Source organism: Sebastes umbrosus, chromosome 6 (genome assembly GCF_015220745.1).
Source record: "Sebastes umbrosus isolate fSebUmb1 chromosome 6, fSebUmb1.pri, whole genome shotgun sequence".
NCBI lineage: Eukaryota > Metazoa > Chordata > Actinopteri > Perciformes > Sebastidae > Sebastes > Sebastes umbrosus.
The window spans coordinates 11,353,364-11,371,354 of NC_051274.1; the positions used below are offsets into that span (position 1 = coordinate 11,353,364).

General features: G+C 40.3%; 1 protein-coding gene across 2 annotated transcripts in view; it reads left to right on the forward strand.

Annotated features, from left to right (window-relative positions):
* kcng1 (potassium voltage-gated channel, subfamily G, member 1) overlaps positions 1-17,991 on the forward strand; it is a 42,845-nt gene that overhangs the window by 15,036 nt on the left and 9,818 nt on the right. Inside the window, exons 1-2 of one of the 2 annotated variants that reach the window (XM_037771899.1) lie at positions 12,227-12,476; positions 13,418-13,593. The gene's annotated coding sequence lies outside the window, so the exon portion shown is untranslated. Of the gene's footprint in view, positions 1-12,226; positions 12,477-13,417; positions 13,594-17,991 lie in introns of those variants that run through there. The other variant, XM_037771900.1, reaches the window with a different exon arrangement.

Sequence of the window (17,991 nt, forward strand, 5' to 3'; positions counted from 1 at the left end):
CATGTCAAAGCAGGAAAAGCACAGTTGTGATTAAGAACATTAATGCTGGCTGTATTTCATTCAGGCGAGCCAGTTCCAGGGTTTGGTATCGCACATGCTGGCTCACCAGAGAGGCCTCCAGGGACACTTAATGGAACACAGCCATCGTTAATGTAATAGTTCCACCTGTGCTTTTCCGGCTATAAGTCATCATGTTTTTTTTATGTTTTGCATTTAAAGTGGCCTGAGCTGAGGGCTTTGATTATGTAGAAAGAAGGATTACAGTATGTAACATTTTTGCCAAGTCAAAACATTTCCTCATGATTCAAACAAAATGTAAAAAGAAATCTTAGGAAACAATATCGACATAAACAGTAGATACAGATCTGAAATCTCAGTCATGTGTATCAGCCTGCTAATTGTATTGTGTGCTTTAACAGCAATCTAAGCGCTAAGATTAGCCTGCTAAGGGAATTAAGGGTGAAGTCATGCAGGTTAGGCTGAATATATGGTCTCTGGAGAGGAGGCAGAGAGGAAAGGAGACATTTTGTCCATGGCAACAACACAACTAATAACATAGAAATCATTATTCTGCAGCCGCAGCAGCATCATCTTGACAAAACCATATGCTAGGCTAAAACCTCATGCTATTTTTGGTATCAAGCCATGTGGACTCCTGATATGATGCTGTAGCGGCTGATATATGAATATGATATTACCATGCCAACTGTGTTTTCCACTTTGTTTTATGTGGAACAGTGATATAATTACATTCTGTCATCAACAGCTGTAGTGCTCCGAGACGCATTTATACTTATTCTTACTGTGTCATGTCGGCCAAAGGGCTTTACAAGAATGATGAATGCTGGACAATATGTTTAAATTGTGTATTATTCTTCTGGTAGAGAAGAGCACAAAACACACAGAATGGGGTTGTTGTATAATTACAGTCTCAGTTCATTAAACACTGAAGCACTAATTATTTCCTAACTCGTGCTTTTGTTCCGTTCTTGCTGAATGTTTTAGCCGTTTCTGCAGAGGAAATGTTTTTTCTTTTTCTTGATTCTGTCAACTCACAGCTTCCTGCTGCAATATATGAATATGTTCACCTGCTGATGATGGAGACACTTTTATAAAAATGTTTTGACAGAGTAGCTTAAAGGTGCTCTATTCGATATCCAGATCGTTAATACAACTATTTGCTATGTAAAGATATAGAGGAACAATGTCTACCTGAGCAGAGAATGAAGTCGCTGTGTGTTGTAATCCCAGCTTCTCCTCACTTTGTTGACTTTGCCTGGCCGGCCGTGCGTGCTTTTAGTGCTTGTTCGTGCTTGTTTGTGCATGTGAGTGTGCCCCACTGGCAAGCTCACGGCCGCCGCTTTGCGATGCTCTCATACGGCGGTCACAGCTGTCGTGTAGCACCCACCCTCCGGTAGCTCTGACAGCATTGTTGCCTTTGTTTTCACTGTTAGCGCTGTTAGCACTGTTAGCTAAAGCCAACGGCTCAGCTGTCGCCATGTTGAGAGCCGTGCGGAGGCTATAGAAATGCTTGCCAATCTCGCATTTAGCACCTTTAAACATTTGTAAACATATTTTAACTTCAGAGATTATTTCTCCATTTTGAGAATGGATTCAAGGTGAATGTGTTCAAATTTACTGATCTGAAGTATTTAAATTGTGAATCTATTATCCACAAGGGAGTAACGGTACAAAAAGTACTCCAAATTTGTAACTGCCTTCAACACAAGCAAAAATAAATGTCAGCAGTTGGAAGTTAGAGGGAGATTTTCAGCACACTCTTTCTGACAACTTCCTTTGTGCACAAGCACTACACTCAGGCTCTCTTATTCACAACCTGTAATTTCATCCCCTTACAGTGGCAGTGGCAAACCTAGATTGGATTTAGGTTAAAATTACCTTTAATATGAGGTATATATGACACAGAAGGTGGCAGGACACAATCAAGCTCAGCATGAGCTCTGCTGTCTGGTCTGAATGGCAGCAAAACTCTCATTCTGCTTTGCAGAAACACCCACAAAAAAACTAAGACCTGTACTGTCTCATTGCAGCTTGTCAAGTACATGATGGCTAAATTACTTTTACCTCAGAGTGGGAGGGGTAGATGGACGTGTAATCAGTGGACAATGTCACATGGTAAGGTGATATTTTGTAATAGCGTTTTTCTCTGTAAAGGTAATTAAATCTTTTTTTTATTTTGATTCATTTTTTTACTGTCATGAATCAGTGTGTGTGGTTAATATTTAAAAATCAAGTTGCGTGGCAAAAGGTAGCACTTAACTAGATATGCACCATCTGCTTGTTGTGATTTTGCTGCTGCTCTCTACAGCTTACCTCCTTTTGTAGCTTGCATTCGTGACTGAAAATGTCCTGATCCCTTCATTGATTTTTCCTTTGAAGACTCGATCAAAGAATCTCAGAAAGAGAGGAAACTGGTAAACTTCCTCTTTTCACCTTCAGAGGTCTGCTCACCTGGCTAACAAAACATTCCAGCGTTGGTGAGAGGAGACGAAGGTGCGCTGAGTCATACTGCGAAAGTAAAAGGCAGGGGCGCTGCTTCTAACTGTGGGAGTTTTCTGTACTATGAGGGTATTCTTCTAAATTCTTTGCAAAAATCAATTGGCAGATATCCTCTTTCATAGTTGGTGTGTAATGAAATGCGCCTCTTGAGCTTTCAAACCTAGTGCCTGAGTGTTTTATTGTAGGTTGGACTAATAATGATACAGTAGACTCTGTAATCCCAAAACAGGCCTCCTGTTCACAGCACAAGTGCAAACATGTTATGTTCTGGTGATAGAATGGGCTTGTGGATAATGCATCATTCATCCATAATCCATTAGTCGTGGGTCATGAGTGAAGATGTATTGATACTGAATTATTTTTTTAGAGAGAGATCTTTGGCACAGGACTTTTTTGGCAGAATGTGGTAAATATTTTAAGGTAGGAAAGAGAAACACAATATAATACATTGACATTTTCATTCTTTATTAAAACTCCCTGAAGAAAACTAATGAAGGATATGATTAATGCTTGAAGTGCAGAACAGAAGTAAGAAGAATTTTTCTGCATTTTATGCGTGAATGTACATTAGTCAGAACAGCTTGGGTCAAGGTACTGAAAATCCATTCAGCTATCCTTTTGACGTTTTGACCTTTGCTCACTACTGAAGGCGAGGAGATGCTTTAAATTAGAGCATCAGGAATTACTTTAAAGTGGATGTAATTAATGCTTTTATAATAACAATAGATGAAATCAATCCGTGTAATGTGAAAGGGGTCGTTCTAGTGATGAACCCCAAGAGAATTATCACCTGAATCTGCGGTTATAGCGTCTTTCAGCTCAACGTTTTGGTTTTCTGGCCCACAACTTCACTGCTTTGGTTCACTCTCACCGCTCCATAGCGTTGTTTTCAGCTGCGGCCGGCAACTGATTTCACTGAACAAAGCTCAGAACAGACGCTTTTAAAGGAACATTGTTAAACATTTAAGGGGGATATATTAGCAGAAATAGAATATAGTATTCATAACTATGTTTTCATTAGTGTATAAAACACCTGAAACTAAGAATTGTTGTGTTTTCGTTAGTTTAGAATGAGCCGTTCATATCTACACAGAGAGCGGGTCCTCTTTACAGAGTCCACCATGTTGCTCCGCCATGTTTCTACAGTAGCCCAGAATGGACAAACCAAACATTGGCTCTAGAGAGAGCTTTTCACGTTTTTGCGTTACCTGAAGTCCACCGTAGTTCTCCGACATGCTTGTGAAACTGCAATATCGTGAGCCACAGAGTGCAAAATCATGGTACTGCCAGCTGCCGTCTGACTTCCCTTGCTTCTAAAGTTTTGTTATTTTCTGGTAAAGACCTCTGGCGATACTACGCTTTTGCACTTGGCTGCTCACATTACTGCAGTCTTGGAAAAGGGTACTCAGTTGGTTGCAATCTGCAACCACACCACTACATGCCGCAATATCCTACACACAGTACCTTAAGGAGTTAGTAGAGCTAAAAAAAGAGTGAATATTGTACTTACATTCACCAGGATGCCGGAAATGTCTTAATGGAATACTTCACCTCCAAAAGTCTAAATAGGGAGGAAGTCGTGGTGGATGGGTGGGTCTAAAAACACAGTACTTTCACCCAGGAGACCACTGTTCAGGTCCCTTGTGAAACCAGAAGTCAATGTTGACTTATTTGTCACGTAACTTCCGTACTTAAGTAATGTCACTTCCGTAGTCATTTTAACCCAAACATTGACTTATTTGTTATGTATCTTCCATACTTAAGTAACGCCACTTCTGTTATTTTAACACAAACCACAATCTTTTCCTGAACCAAGTAGTTTTGTTGCCTAAACACCGTAGGGGCTTGTGCAGGCGCACTGATCGCTTGCATTGCTGGACATTTGTAGGAATCGCACAAAAAATAAAAGAACTTTTTCGTAAGATATCATACAAACTATTAGAAACGTTTGTCAAAGTGATGGTAAATGTGGAATATGGACAGTGAAATAACTGAATATAAAAGGAGCAATTTTCTATTTTGATAAGTGGGATTTTACCAACGGTATTTTAAATCGTGTAAATAACAACTGTGGTCTTACAGTAACTGCTGTGTGTATGTGAGTGGGGGAGGAGGTGCCATGAATTTTAACATTACAGATCTGTGCTTCTTAGTATAACACACAGCTTTACTACTGATCAAGCTAATTTAAAACCCTGCACTTGACTAGAACACTTGTATTTCTACCATCAACCTCTCCAGCCACTGTGATCTGGGTGCTTTTAAGCCTTTTGAGCCCACTCCACTGTGTGCTCACTGGAGTCTTTATAATGCTGCTTAATAAGCCATTACTTCACGAGGAAAATGTTCAAATGAGCACATATTTTAGGAAATATGCAAACTGGTTCACCCAACAGATGGACCACTTTACCTGCCAAAAAATGGGTTTGAAATAGATCCCTGCGCTACTTCTGGAAGATAGAATTTTTAGAGCATCCAGGTGGACGACTTAACATTTCATTATAAACAAGGGTGAAAATGTGTCATCACACAAATAATCAAAGAGTAAAGATTTTTTAAATGTTTTTTTTGTCCCTGATATTTAATATCAGGAAGATTCCATTTGGACCTTGAACCAAATAAATCTAATGTGTCTTGCATATTTTGTCTCAGAAACAGACGCATACCTTTGTACTCAACACACAACCATTAGTGGTAGACGTATTCCGTGTTTTTCACATGTGAATAGCATAATGAGTGCGTTGTTTGATCCAACACTGCAGCCTGACAGCTGTCAGAAATAGGCCGAGGTCACAGACACCTCCCACACGTTTCCACACTGTCATACATTGTGTTCCGACTCTTCCGCTCCGTGATAGCAGGTCTCGTTATACTGTTCACTCGTTCTCCTCTTATTTGATTCCAGCACATTCTGATGTTATCTTTGTCTTCGACTCACATTCTAAGGAGTTGCAATATTGACGCTTGCAATGCCAGATCAACTCAATTGTGTTTGCAAGGTAAAGTTCAGATTATGACTGATCTCAATCAAACAGAGGCAGCTGTGCCTCTTTGGCACCTGAAACTCATTTTGGTTTGGATTTTTACAGATGGTGCAAATCATGCATCAGTTTTTGAGCTATTTTCCAGACCATTGCATTCCTCTATTAGCAGACATTATATAGTGCGTAATACATAATATGTGAAGTATCTTTAAATCACCAGTGGTGCGAAATAAATAAGTAGCTACATTTACTCAAACAGGTTGTTCTACATTCACTGTTCGTACTCATACCTACAAAAAGTAATGCACTTAATTCGTATATAATCCACGTAATCGTGAGCTAGAACGTGCAGGGCTGCCTCGAAAGCCAAAGTTATACTTTCTGTGTCTGGAGTACTCTAGCTTTTTTTGTGGACAGAATTCCTTCACTAACACAAGGCTTTTATTCTGAAATATTTGCAGGACTGTGTGAAACTGCAGTGGCTTTTAATTGAGGATTATTAATTATTATTATTAACATAGCGTACACTTTTTTAGGTGAGCCTTTCTTTTAGGTGGCTAAAATACTTTTTTCTGCCATCCCCATCCACAGCACTGTATTGCTTTGCTCCGACGCCGGTACTCCTGTCTGATTCTCCAAGCTGGGGGCACACCGACTGTCTGTACTGTAAGTAATACACCTACAGATAAAAACCTCATACAACCCCACTTCAAAACACCCAAACTATCCCTTTAAGTAAGCATCTGAACCCTTCTTCCACCACTGGAAATCACACATCGAAGAAGCAAAGCCACTGTGCTTCTGCTCCAATGTAATCATTGCCGCGGGTTGCACATTACCTCGTTGCTGTTGTATCGACCTTTGTGCAGCTTCTGGCAGAGTATAACATACTTTTCCTGCCACAACAGGTCAAGCTAATGAGAAAATTAGATGATCAATCTCATTTCTCCCTCCTACACTCATTGAGTTTCTTAATTCATCCGAGCCAGGATAGGGCATGATGAACGTCATTCTGAGAACCCCAAGCAGTAATTCCTAGAACGTGTTTCCATTTGGTCAAAACTTTAGTAAAAAGAAGGGGATAATGAGAGTGATTCTCATTATCTACGAGGCCTTTTTCTAATTTTTGCTTTGGATTACTTTCTTTTTAATTGATGTCATCAGGACTGCTGCATTACCAGCATCAACTCTGCAGTGAGTAAGCGCTGCTAATAACAAAGAAAGCCATTTCAGCTACTCTGATGACAATGGTAGGGAACAAAAGCTGTTGAACCCATGTGATTATGTGAGGAGAGAGCTTGTTTGTCTATGTTTGCATGGAAATAAAGAACTTGTCCATTTTCATAGAAAGAGTGCCTCCCACAAAGTCTTCACCTCGTTCTCGGTGCATGGTTGAAACAGTCGAGGCAAACATGGATGGCAACACATGATGGCGTTTATTCCTCTCAAATGTATTATGAGAGCTCGATCATTTAAATGTTAAAATAATAGTCGGTCAACACAGACATTTGGAAGCATTTAAATGATTATCAGCAGATTATGTTAATGAGAACCAAATACATCTTAAATTCTAGAAACTTCAGAATGTCTCTATATTTATTATTCCAAGTCTATTCCTATAAACAGGAGAGTATGAGTCTTCCAGATCAATAAAACATGACATCACTCAGAGCAATGAGTCACGCTGTTGCCACAGCTTAAGACCTCAGTGGCCAAGCCAATTCACAAACTGTAAAGACATAAGCAGTCACTCCCGACCTTCTTCTTGACTGTCAGTGAAAAACACATTGTGTTCTTTTCACTGTGCAGCATAACTACTTTGCAAAAATAATTAGGATTCTGAGTGATTTTTAACTCAACAACAGTTTTAATTGCCCAGGACTCATCCGCACTGGAAGTGGGATGGTGATTAGATGTCTGTGGGAAACAAATAGAAAGTAAAGATGGCTCCGACTGAGCAGTAGCACAATGTTAATGCGCCGTTGCCAGGAAATGTGTTAAGAATTAAAGTGGAAATACAGCTGATGGAGAAAGTTGGCTTGCCAGGATGTGACCACAACATAAGCCACTTTCACCCATGCACTGCTGTAGCTTTATGTGCGAACTCAAATGTCCGAATCATTCAAACATTAAACAGTCTTTACACTGCCAGCTCCATAGTAGGCTACAAAGTCTGTGTAATGTGGGCAAGTTGATGATGTTTCATGCAGCTGCCGCAAAACCGGAAGAAAACATTTATGGGTGAAGAAGAGTAGTCATTTACGCAAAGACGCCAACGAAAATGTCTAACTGGAGAGACGGCGAGATTCAGGAACTTCGTCGTAATGGCCAACTCCAAAATTGTCAGACAAATTCAAGGATCGTCAAGAGAATTGGTTGTTTATGACCAAATTACAAACCGGCTATGTGACCACGTCATGGCCTGCCTCCTGCATGCTCTAACCAGGTGCCATCCTTCACCTAAACCACCTAAACTAAACAGTCTTTCCAGGAGATGAGAATGCATGTGACATGGACAATCTGCTATTGTGAGCTACATGTGTGAAAGTGCAAGAGAATCAGGTCCAGAGTTCATATGAGAAAACAACTATACTAAACAACACTAGAGACCATCTTGCAATGGGGTCACACCAGCCGCAACGCCAAATCGGGCATAAATTGTTTGGTCAATGGCCCCTTCCCCACTTCCTACCCCCCTTTTTAAGACGCCCTTATATGGACCACACCAATCTTCGAAATCAACCCTCATTTTGATCTCAACTACACACCTGTAAAGTTTTGTGACTGCATCTTGCACGGTTGCAACGTTATCGCGGTCACAATATCTGTATTTATCTATATCGATATATATCAATATCTATATCACAGACATATAAACACTTGGCAAAGTTCTCAAAACTGTCTGAGTTGTCCAGGAATATGTGGCTACTAGGTACTTTTTAGCATACTGCGTAAGGAAAAGAGCGGTGACCCAAAAATCGAGCTATGTTGCACACCATACATACTAATCAGTGAGGCAAAAATAAAGCCACATTGATTAAGAGTGGGCATGTTTGTTTTATTCAGATAATTAAATTATCTGTTATTATTAAGTTCAATTAAAAGGTTTCATGGTAAAGAGTCCAGTTTGTTTACCATTTATAAGTAGAGGAGCCTGACCAGTAATATCCACTAACACTGACACGTATCTGCATTCTTCATTTGTAACCTTGAACAAAGTAGTTTCAACACCGTCAGGGAGATGCACTGAATTTTTTTACTCCTCTGAGGTTTTGGAGGTAAAAGGTTTCTTTGAAAAGGGTATTTGATTATCAAGCCACGCAAATTCTCCACAAGCCGCAGGATCAAAGAACATTTGACGTCTTTAAACAGTAAGAAGCAGTGGAAAAATAACAATTCACCACTGAGGAAACTGTCAGAGAAAAAGATGCAGTGTCAGAGAGCACACCAATCCTCAGACCAAAATGTGTTAAAATTGTATCAGTAATTAGCAATCAACAATCAGCAGGTGAACACCTTTAGGTGCAATCACTGCTAGTGAAAAACAGCTTCTCGACACCATCCACTTTTTGCTTCTTAAAATTAAATTTGGCATTTTTGGATGATTTTCTGGTTGAGGTAGTACTTCTACCCAATTTGTAGGGAAACACAGCCTGCCTGAATCCTAATGTACTGTGATTAACAGTTATGAATTGCAAATACAGCAAGGGTGGATTTGTTACTGATTTGATTTCTGAATATATTTGGTCCCCTTGGTTGTGCCGTGCCGTTTAACTGCAGCTCAATTAACACCCATTAACTAGCCCACCCAAGTGTCAAGCCAAAATTAGAATATATTCAGACTTAGTCATGAACAACAACAAGTCATCTTTAATCTAAAATTAAAAATGCACAATCTTGCCACCAAAAGCTGTAACATGAAATTGAGCACATATTTTTAGCCTCCCAAGCAGCATGGCTTTATATGAAAGGCAATGTAATTCTGGTTCTGGTCGGTCCACCACTTTGGATGTTTTGGATTTGTCCAGACTGAAACAAGTCTCTCTCTCTCTAGTGCCATCAGGGACTGTGTGAAAATGAATAGTGGAGGATGTGGGGTCAGAAAAGGGGGACGGTTATGTATTTTGAATTTTTGCTCAAGGGAAGACATATTTTTAGGAGAGCAGGGGAGGTTGTTTCAACTTTTACTCATGCCCAAGTCCATCAGCACTGCCTGGGCCTGGTTCACTCATTCAGTTGGTGTAATTTCTCCACAACTACTGGGTTGATTATCACAATTCAGACATTCATATCCCCGCCTGCATGAAATGTAATAATATTGTTGTCATATATAATTTTTATTTGTCCAATACTTTAGTTTATGAACAAATACCTGTTGAACTAATGATATTCCCATCATCAGCTGTACCTTGTGTTTAGTGCTAATTAGCTGATATTTAAACTAAGACAGTGATAAACATTAAACCTTCTAAACGTCGGCATGTTACAGTACCATTATCATTGTGGGCATGTTGGCATGCTCACGTTAGCTTTTATTAACATTTAGCTCAAAGCACCACTGTGCCTAAGTACACCCTTCCAGAGCTGCAAGCATGCCTATAGACTCTTAATCTACATCCCAAGTCTCTTATTTGATATTTCCTCGCTCCTCCATCCTCACTTGAACCGGAAGTCATTCTGGTCCGCCGTCTTGAAGGCAGCCTCAAAGCTCTTATTTCTGCACATAGGAGCGAGGAGCCATAAGCGAGGCTACACAAGAGCAGCCTTCACGGAAGTCTTTTATCGACCGACACACCCTCTTATTGAATATCAGTTATTGATTGGACACTACAGCTGATCGGACTGATATGATACATGTCAACATCACTGGAGTTTCATACCAGAATGAAGACAGATCACTGATTAAAAGTTTTATATATATATATATATATGTATTTTATTTCTGACTCACCATCTAGTTAAAAACCTGTGTTAATTGTAGGTCTGAATAGGAAAAGGGACAACAAACAACTCTCTTCCTTTATTTTTCTTTTCATGATGGGTTATTTCTCCCATTAACCTTTATTATGGATACAATTAGCCTAAAGTCAGAGAGAGTAGGAAAGTCTGTCTGTCAGCAAGAAACACTTTTTACGTCATTTATTTTAATTTCAATTCAGTCACATGTGAGGCTGAGTGCGTTGGGTTTGACATGAGTTACATAATTTAAATATAATAAATAAAACATATTTCCTCGTTAACCCCTCTCCTCACGTGGTTTCCTTGTATCTCTCCATGCAGCCCCGGTGGGAGGGAAAGAAAAGGGAAACATGGATGCAATTAAGAGATTTGGAATACAACTTCGGTCTTGTTCATTTTAATCCAATTTTAGCAAAATCCCACCTTTCCTAGTCTTTGCACTTGTGTCAATATTATAAAGGATGCCTGGAATATAGTGGTGCTTGTTAGTCTTGATATCAGGAGACTGATCAGATATGTGGTTTGCCACAGCGGCCAGGCTGTGTGCTCATTGTGCTGTGTAAGCTCAGTCAAAACAAAATGGACATGCAGCCTGTTGGATGCAGCAGTGCATGTAGATGATAATCATTTAACTCTGTTTGTTTTGAGAAAGACAACATCTCTCATATCGCTCAATACAAAATCAGCGTTTTAGAGTTCAAAACTCCCATATAGCAGGGGCCTTATGATAAATTTGTAGGCTTTCTCTAGGTTTCTTTCGCTCTTTCTTCCCAGGAAAACGTTGTGATTGTGGTATTCTCATTCTTGGTCTGTGTCATTGTGTCACACCCAGAAAACAGCTTATAATAGCTAGATGCTTCCTTTCCTTTACAATATATCTCTTTATGAAAACACATACTCGGTGCTCGGTCCACAGTCGTCAAATAATAATCATTTTTAAACACTAGCGATACACAACAGACTGGGGAAGAAAATTGGACCTGCACCAAAAAAAATAATGCACAATAAGGTTTTTTCACTTCACCATTATGGGTCATAACAGCACTGAAGTAAGGATAATACGCTGAGATTGACTTGTCATGTGCGTTTACTTCTGCAGTTCCCATTCAGTTCAAGACAGGTAGATCAATAAAGGTATAATAGACCCAAAGCTGTTTGCTCAGTGGACAAAATGCAGACATGTCACGCATAACACATGTTTCGTTATGCACACATATCAAATTCATTTTATATTGATTTTAAATTGCATTTCCTCATTTTGGACTTTATGACCATCTTCTCCTCTGAATTTAAACAATATACCATCCTTCATATCATCTAAAGACAAGACATTACTTCAATGGGAACAAATGATAAGAAGCATTAGAGAAACCACATAAAGGCAGCATTTGCTCTGGCTGTGATAAACATTCTCTGTGTGAGCCATCCTTTCCTCCTTATCATCATACCTCATGATAGCATTTCCCACCACTTGTCTAAAATTGGACACCCTGGTGAGTCTGAGCCAGCCTACAGCGGCCCTCCCCTCGCCTCCCCTCCTCTCCTCCCTCCCTCCCCTCTCAGCCGGGTAACCCACCGGACAAATATAAACCTTTTGTGTGAATCCATAATCAAAAGACGGGGATTATTCTCGTTTAAAGGTGGAGGGGAAGCACGGCTCTCTAGATGGTGGTTGCCATGGATTTCTCTCCAAAGCTTGTGTTATAATGGCACACCCACTTCTGATGTCAGCGCTGGAGGAAGAGGGTGGGGGGGAGGAAGGCGAAAGAGGGAGAGACAAGGGCAAAGGGAAGGGAAGGAGGGGATAAGGGAAGGAGGGGAAGGGAGGGCAGCCTGTTGCTCATGTTCATCAAATAACCTCCCCGTACTCCACAAGCCCGGTGCCCAGAGCATTGATGGAGCAGAGTTAAAACGAGGCAGCAGCAGACGCTGAAAAACACATTTCATTATTTTTCCTTCATGTGCATTCTTCTCGGCACCTTCAGCAAACTGAGGAACTGATTCTGGAGCACAGTGAGTATGTTTTCATTTTTATTGTTGTACAATATTCATGTGCTCAAACTCGACGTTCGTTGTCCATTAAGAAACACTTTCTTAGTTGTAAGACATACTTTGAGAGTTTGTCACATTGCAGCACAGTGTTTGTTTTCACAGCTAGAAGTTGGAAATGGCAGGGCTGGCTGATATATTTGCAGCTGATATTTTAGGATAATTGTTTGCATACTGTACTTAGTGAGTGTTACTGTAGATCTCAGCCTATATGGTTTTGTTCTTTGCATGTATGCAGTACACTCTTCTTCAGTTGTTATTGTTTAATGTCTTAATACAGTAAAATTGTTGAAAGAGTCCACTTTCAATTACAAGTGCTCTTACTTTATTTTGGATCTTTCGACCCGTCCACAATATGTCTTTAACAGATGACAGTGATTTGCATACTGGAGACCCTGCGCTATACCATGGTAACAGGGCTGCAGCTACATTACAGCAGGTTATGATCAGCCAACATTTACTGTTGTAGCGAGACATTTTCTCTGCCGTGCTCTACATGTGTTTGCAGAGGCATTTGGAATTGCAACCACTTTTTTTTTTTGATCTAATTTTAAAATGAAAATTGATGCAAGAGAAACTTTCTGAATCCGAGAGCCACTTCAAGTCCTCCAAACAGTGAATCATAGTTGATGTTGTGTTTCCGCGAGCGATCGTTTCCAATACAGCACATGGTCTCACTTTGGAGATGATGTTAGGTTATGTCCCATAATGGGATTATGAGTCCACAACTCTTAGACTTTGGATCAGTGATATATGATGCCTAATAGATCATTTGTTCTCCCTCCTCCAGGTAATTGTGACTATAATGAGATGAACTAATGACTTTTTCCTGTTCCAACCGCTAATCGTCTGATTCTCCCACACAAAGAATGGCCCGCAAACTAATTATAATCTGCTATTCCCAGGTGTCTTTATGTGTAAGGTATCAAAGATATATATCCTGAAGTGTCATTAGAGTGGGTCGAAGATTCACGGTCCCGCCACCAGCCCTATTTCCCAGGAGCACCAGTGGATACACAGAGAGATCTTCAGTCAAGGCTCAGACTCAACGCCAATCAAGTGTTGGGTGTGCTTTGAAAGTGTAAGTAGGATACAGTTCTTTTCTCTTTCCGCAATCACAGTTTTTTGCTAAGACATTGGAGGTTGTGGATTTGCAACACAGCCTCACGGCAGTTCATGAAATACTCACAAAATGTAATCTATTTGATTTGTGCATATAGACACGAATTTCCATTTTTTTCATGACGCTCAGCACGACTTTCAACAACGTATTTTTTGTGCTTTTTCCTACGATTGTCCAGCAACACGTGATGCACGTGTCAATTTCTGCACCAGTCTTTTCAAAATAAAACTACTTAGGTTAGGTTTAGTTAGGTTTAGGAATAGATCGACTTGATAAGGCTTAGGCAGCAAAACTACTTAGTTAGGCTTTGGAAAAGATTGTGGTTTTGGTTAAAATAACTACGGAACTACTGCCGTAACTTAAGTACGGAAATTACGTGACAAATGAATCAACTTTGACTTCTAGTTTCGCACGGGACACGAACACCGGTCTCCTGGGCAAAAGTCCTGTGACATTCGTGTCTATGTACCTGAATGAATACATTCAATTTTGTGACTATTTCACGAACTGCTGTGCGACTGGGCTGGGATATGAGATTGCTTCTCTCATATCCTTTTTAAACTGAGCTATGGCTTTTTACCAATCCACACCAAATTCCAATTGTCACATGCACCTTTTTTTTCATATAACAAGGCCTGTCATATCCTGTGACAGGAAAGCTGTAATTTTCTACACATTTTAAGTACTGCCCATCAAGTATCTTATTTCTTCATATAGGCTCACTTCCCATCCATCAACCCAGCCCCGTGTGGTTGTTTGTCTGCTCCATTTATTCCATCTCATCAACTAAAGTACTTTTTCACTCCCGGCGTTATAGTGTTAAGAGTTTTCCATCACCTATCTTTGATCGGTCATTGCTTGTACCTTCTGTCACCCCGCAGGGACCCTGCAATGAGTCCCGGTGCAGAGATGCTTAGAAACACTCAGTCTAGAGTGACAGACAGTCAGTCCATCACCGATATGAGGTCGTGCCTGCCTGCACACGCCCGGCCTCAGCGCCGCTTTTATAAGCTGCCTGTGGAAAAAGCAATTGTTTACATGACTGCAGCTCAGCAGGAAACAGGGCATCAAAAGATGAAAAGTGAGAATTGGTTCATGCACATAGGCAATGCAGAGAACTTAATGTTATGCAATCTTTATGTAATCAAGTTAGTTGAGCAGCACTCACATATGGTGAGTGTACAATCATCAACTCAGGCAAGAAAAAAATGGTGGAAAAAAAACATATACAGTGAATGGTATAGGTGTAAAGTAGGGCTGTCAAAGGGAATGCGATAATACGCGTTAACGCAAATTTGTTTTAATGACACTAATTTCTTTAACACATTAATTCAACTTTCAGTTTTTAGGTTGTAGCGGGTTCAGATATATGTGGATGAATGAATATGTTGAAGTTAAATGAATATGCTGGCATCTTATGAAACTAAAAACCTAAGGAATCCATTGGTACCAACCATGTCATACTAGATTGTTGCAAAGGAGACTAAATAACGCTCCCAATTTACGCTAAATTTTGTCGAGGAAAAACTGTCATGGCCATTTTCAAAGGGGTCCCTTGACCTCTGACCTCAAGATATGTGAATGAAAATGGGTTCTATGGGTACCCACGAGTCTCCCCTTTACAGACATGCCCACTTCATGATAATCACATGCCGTTTTTGGCAAGTCATAGTCAAGTCAGCACACTGACACACTGACAGCTGTTGTTGCCTGTTGGTTTTGAGTTTGCCATGTTATGATTTGAGCATATTTTTTATGCTAAATACAGTAACTGTGAGGGTTTCTCGACAATATTTGTCATTGTTTTGTGTTGCTAATTGATTTCCAATAATAAATATATACATACTTTTGCATAAAGCAAACATATTTGCCCTCTCCCATGTTGATAAGAGTATTAAATACTTGCCAAATCTCCCTTTAATGTACATTTTGAACAGATAAAAAATGTGCAATTCATTTGTGATTAATTGCAGTAAATATTTTAATCGATAGACAGCCCTAGAAATAACCATATATAGTGAATATGAGTGTATAGGTGTAAAGTTGAGGTGATGGTGAGATGTTTTGTGTTGTGTGTCACAGTTTGTTAGGGCTAAGAGGATGAGGAATGCTAAGGCATAATGTGGAGCAGCGATGCAGAAATGTGGGGATTTGGTGGGTCGGCTCAGACCCTGTCTGGGGGGGATAGAGTGCTTTAGGAGGGAGGACAGACAGGCTGGAGACGGGCTGGGAAATAAACTGTAGACAGAAAATGACAGAGGTGTGATGCTTCTCATTTTCTCTTTGTTACGGAGACATTTTACCCAAAGAGGGAGATGGAAAAAAAACACTTGAATGGCATTTCAAAAGGTTACTGTCTTTTTAACATTTAAAATATGATCATGAAGCTATTTCAAAGACGGATAGACGCATGTGTGGGTTGCAGTTGAAATCATTAACACAACAGAAAATAGACAACCGTTAATACCAACATAGCTCATTATTGAATCCACAGCAACATACTTCTCTGTATACCTCAGAAACAGAATGGTGGACCACATCTTGAGTTAGGGAGACATATTATTGCCCTGGAGCTATAGCTTCTTCCAGGGTTTTCAGTATGCATTAATACCGCCCACCGACAACACAAAAGAGACATTTATGTTTACAACCATTCCTGCTGGAATTACTGTAAGGTAGAAATGCTTCTGGCGGGCCTGACTGTTTCAGTGTTTAACAAGATTCCAGAGGGAGACAGAGGGAGAGAGAAAGTTGGGTGGTTTCAAGTCCATTTCTAGAAAAACCACCCTCTTAAAGTCCATTAGAGAACAGTGAGCTGTTAAGGGAATAGGAGGAGAATTGGTTGTCGGCAAGAACAAAGAGACATTGTGTGATGTGAATGGTCATTTAGCCTGAGAGAGAGAGAGAATACAGGATGACATCTATCTTTCTGAAACATCTTGATAAAGAGCATTCTTTTACAATGATGCATTATTGCCAATAAGAGTGAATACGGTTGTTAGGTTATGCGCTAGAAAATAAGACAGAACTCTGAACAGCTGTAACCGGAAGGCTAACAGCTGTTAAATATGCTTCACTTTAATTGTACGTCTCTGAGGTTCAGATTTTCCATCAGAAATACTGATCACCCATTTAATTACCATGTGTTTGTGTTTCACAGACTGAGTCGAGTTGAATTGCAAATCCTCGATTCGGAGACAGATTGGAAAAATCTGTCCAATTCTGACTCTTTGCAAATCTCACAGCACTTCCACCAATATGCAGCCATAAATAGTAGTCGTTAATTAATGAGCTATTCATGTGTGCACGTGTTCATTTTAAATAGATTTTTTTTTATCAATCAGTTTCATCCATATTGAACAGGAATGTCGCACACGTTTCTCGGCAGACTGAACTTCAACTTCTAAAAGCCTCCAGAATTCTTTGAAGATTTGCTCAGCTTCGACCTCGCGGTGGTCGTTATCATTGTTAAGCTCATTTAAATCATCTCAAAGAACATTGGCAGTAGTTCAGCTCTCCGAAGTCTCTTTAGGAGGGCACTGTGGGTAATGCATGCTCAATGCAGTCAGGCAACAGAGACTCACAAGCCAGTGAGTCACCAGGCAATCTGGAGAACATGCCCTGTGGCTTAGCTGTGATAACGCTGGCACAGATAGAGGCCAGACCTCAGCCGATCTGGTGGGGAGAACAGCCTTCGCTGTCTTTGCGGTGTTTCATCTCTCCTTCCGAGATAGACTCCGTCCCCCTGAGGAGACATCTGAGGCACAACAGAGCGGAGAACAAGAGTTTAAAAAAAAAAAAAAGCTCCTGTGACTGTGGAGAGGCAAAAGAACAGTCGGTTTAAAGGCAAAGCGAGAAATCAAACGGCCTCAAGGGGTTAAGTGTGATTTAATCTAGCAGGAGAGTGGCGGAGGCCTGTGCACATCCACGCTGGTGATGCATTGTAGGCGTATCGATAACCTCCGCCGCATGGAGGGAGAATGTGAGAGTTTACCGATTTGTAGCAGCAAAAAGGAGAGATTTTACAGTGTTTTGAGAAATGATTTTCATTCTTATGTTTTGGTTTTGTTCAAGGGGACATATCATGCTCATTTTCAGGTTCATACTTGTATTTTGGGTTTCTGCTAGAATATGTTCACATGCTTTAAATAATTAAAAAACTGTATTTTTCTCATACTGTCTATGTAAATATACCTGTATTCATCCTCTGTCTGCTCTGATTGGCTTGCGAGAAAAATATGGTGCACCTTGGCAAAGGTAGTTCTCAAGCCATGGGGGGAAGATCATTTCTAATGAGCCTGCATGTGACATAGGAAGGGGAGCCAAATCTGAATGGCTTGTTGAATCCATAGTCTG